Source organism: Belonocnema kinseyi, chromosome 3 (genome assembly GCF_010883055.1).
Source record: "Belonocnema kinseyi isolate 2016_QV_RU_SX_M_011 chromosome 3, B_treatae_v1, whole genome shotgun sequence".
Lineage (NCBI taxonomy): Eukaryota > Metazoa > Arthropoda > Insecta > Hymenoptera > Cynipidae > Belonocnema > Belonocnema kinseyi.
In genome coordinates, this window is record NC_046659.1 from 111154123 (window position 1) to 111157933 (window position 3811).

The following is a 3811-nucleotide window of genomic DNA, read 5'->3' on the forward strand; positions in this document are numbered from 1 at the left end:
CCCTTAATTGCGGTAACGAGCCAACGGAGCCGAACAGGATCTATTTTAATAAATCAACGCGAAATTTTTGAACTTTTAAATTCGGGATAATTCCGCGCCAAAATCGGCTCCGCGTGTTACAGGAGTAGCCGAGTGGCGCCATCTATCGGAGTTAGAACAAACTACAGCTCTAATCCGGCAATCCCTTCGCCTCGCTCCTCCATCATACCATGCAAATTATGATGTATTTTTTTTATTTAGATTTACAGAAAGAATAATTGACGTAAACAAACCACTCTCTGCAATATTAAAAAACATGAAATAGCGCATGATAAAAAATTAATTGAGATTTCTTGATATTGCATGAAATGGTTTTCTTGTGTAAATTATTCTTCCCATAATTCTAAATGAAAAAAATATTCAAACAGAGAGATTAAGCCCAACACTTGAGTACTATTTCGAACAGATCGGTCTCTTTTTCAATTCAAAAATAAATATAATGTAGATTTGTTTCAAATAGAAAATGTCCTGATCTTCCCCTTCTACCACACAAGCATCAACCCAGGCGCAACCTAGGGGAGATAAAAATCACTAAAACGCATTCAAATTTTAGCCTTAAGACTGTACCTAGTGTGGACCTTAGGGTTAACAGGCACATTTTTCAGTATAAGTGATGGAAGTTAGACACTCTGCGCGGGGACGATCAGTGGGAACGATCTCCGAATTCCATCCCCTCCACTTACGACTGCATCTTCTCGCTCCGCGTTCAGCGAGTCAAGACGAGCTTGTGAGTCCTACGAACACAAAACATAAATATGCATAGAAAGTGGTGGGGCTGAATTTTTCAGGCCGTCCGCACGTGTCGAAATTAGCGATTCACTCCTTATTTTTCAGCTAAATAACAAATACAATTTTGCAGATAAAATTTGAATTCTTTTTTAATATGAAAAAGCGATTTTGAAACTATCAATATCAATAAAAATCTGAAAAACGATTTTTTAACCCTAAGGTCCCTTTCCTCGCTCAACGTCACATTAACTGAAAAAGTTTCGGCATTATAATAACTACGACTTTTATAATTTAAATTTGTTTTATATTATAGCAATTCTATTTCTCCATATTACGGACTATAATCCTATACGAATCAAGTTACAATAATTATTATTTTTCAATACGGTAATAGTGTTATTATTATAATATCTTTATATTCGCGTCATATGGATAGACTATAGTAAGGCGAGAGCAGGCGTCAAGCACAGCACATAAGGACAGTCGATCAAGGAATGATCTGATTCGAGCGTTGACCAGAAAAAAGCCCCACGTCGTGGAGAAAACCATGCGAAGCTATCCCCTCCATCGTCTAGGAAACCAATGAGGCCCAACCCGTACCACCAAATCGAGCGGCAGCACGTTTGCCAACTCTGCGCGTAAAATCTACGCGTTCCAGCCACAGTTCCATTCGTTCTGCGACCTCAAACCGGACTCAATTATACCGGCGACTTATACCCTGCGCCAAGGCAATTTTGTTATCTCTACGCGCATGTTACATTATTGTACTTAGTTTAAAAAAATATTATATCATGAAGTTGTCGAGAAATTACATTCCACTGAATTTTGTTAGAAGTTAGTCACATTTAAAAAATCAAAGTATATTGCAGTAGCGATTTTCCTTGATTTTAAAACTCTTTAATTTCTAATTCTTATCCGCCGTGTCAGACACATTACTTTAAATCTACTCCCGACCAATCGCAATAGAAAACTCCGTTTTTACTGTTTTTCGAATAAACATTTATTAATCAGTGCAAACAAATTTTATTATTGATGCTCATCCCTCTAATTTCATATTGTTTATTTTATTTTCGATAATCTTTCTGAAAGAATCATAAATAATATTTCTTGGCCATATTATAAGAGAAAAACAAAAATTATATATGAAAAATTCTTCAACCTGAAAAGATCTGCAAAAGTACTCAAGGCTTTTTTTAAACTAATTTCTTGTTTTAATCACGATTACGCATCTAAAGAAATAAGAAAGTTAATTTTTGGCTAATTGATGCAGCATACAAAGAAAAATTCCACCTTAAAAATTTTGGATTTTAAGAAATTCTTTTGACAAAATGAAAATTTATTTTTCGCCACTCGACGCCTTAAAAAAGTGTTCCGTGTCCTATTAAGACGTCAATTAAGTCTCAATTAGGGTAGACACTATTTTTAAAATTTTCAACTGTTTCCGGTTCTTTCTCCAGGTAAATACTGGTGATTTCTTCCGATTAAAAAAAAATTGGGTCTTTTTGCGAAACACCACAGTTTTTCTAATTTATTATCTATTGTGGAAGCAGATAAACATCAGCAAAAATTTTTGCAAGGAATCGATTAACGATCGATTGGATCTTTCATTGTCAAAGCTTCTAAAATTCTAGAATTGTAAATTTTTATAACATAATAAAATTATGAGCAAATTTCTCTAAAACGAAGGAATGAATTGTATTATTTTAAATAAAAATATTAAAAATAAATAGTTATTTCAAATGCGAAGCATTAAAAACGAAAAAGCTTTTACTTCGGAACTTTAAGACTCAAACGAATGCGAACTTAATTTAAAACAGAAAACATTTTAGTCACAAATAATAGTGATATTAAAACTTGTTTCTACTCAAACCTTTCAAGATTTCAATTATTTGATTCAAATTTGAATCGCTTAAAAAGTCATAGTTTTTAAATTGCTAATTACACTGTTAGAACTTCAACTAATTTAATTGTGATTGCAAAAGTGAAACCTATGGAAAAGTAAAATTAAAAATGTAGCGTTTATCATAGAAATTCAGAACTCTGAAATTTAAACATTTAAAATTACCGAAACAATCAATTAACTGATGCATTAATTTTAGATCATTTAATTTTCATCTTTCTTTTAGACTCAATTTTGAATTTAATATTTTCCTTTAGAATAATTACTTATTCTAGAAATTTTATAATTAGATAATTTTAAATTTGAAATGATTTATTTTTGTATATCTTTAACTAAATCAAATTAAAATCAAGAATTAACTTTTTTTAGTATTGTTTTTTATTATTATTTAATTTCAAGTATCACGAAATTTTCATTTATTTAAAAAATATTGAAATTTTTTAATTTTTAATAGAAAGATTTACGGTAACTATTTTTATGTGAAATTGGCAATAAACACTCAACATTTCATTTAATTTTTTTGGAAATATTCGAAAACTTTTGAAAATTCTTGAAATATTCACTAAAAATTGATTTATTATCAAAAGAAAAAATTATTTTAACTTCTTTGGGGAATCTAAATTTTTTTATTTTCATGAAACCTTAAAACATTCTTTAAAAACCGCAATATGGAAAAATTGCAAAATTTTGCTTTTCAATGTTTTACACTCTTTTTCAAAAGTTTAGAAATTAATTAAAAATTGTTTGTAATATTTTTAAATATTTCTCTCAAAATTCAAAAGAAAACAATTATTTGAAATTTTTCCATAAACCTTTTGGGAACATTTTTTCATTCTCTTGACGCCCTGCATACTTCACTTTGTCTAATATATTTTACATCTTGAAAAATTAAGGAAATTGTTTCAGTCTTCCGTATTCTTTTTTCATGCAATTTGAAATCTTCAGAACTTAAAATTATTCTTTTGGATGAAATCCGAGCTATTTAAAAATTTTCCATAATTCTTTCAAAAAATGTAATTTTCTTATATCTTTTCGATTAATAAAAATTACAGTCTGTCAAGTTAAAGCGTGGGTGGCTTTACTCGCAGTCGGTAAGGTGTATCGACATGATTTTGGTGTCAAAATATTAAGAAGAGCTCCCTC

At 30.3% G+C, this 3811-nt stretch overlaps 1 long non-coding RNA gene across 1 annotated transcript in view; it reads right to left on the minus strand.

Moving 5' to 3' along the window:
* Positions 1–3811, minus strand: part of LOC117168770 — a 451138-nt gene that overhangs the window by 287540 nt on the left and 159787 nt on the right. The window lies entirely within an intron of this gene.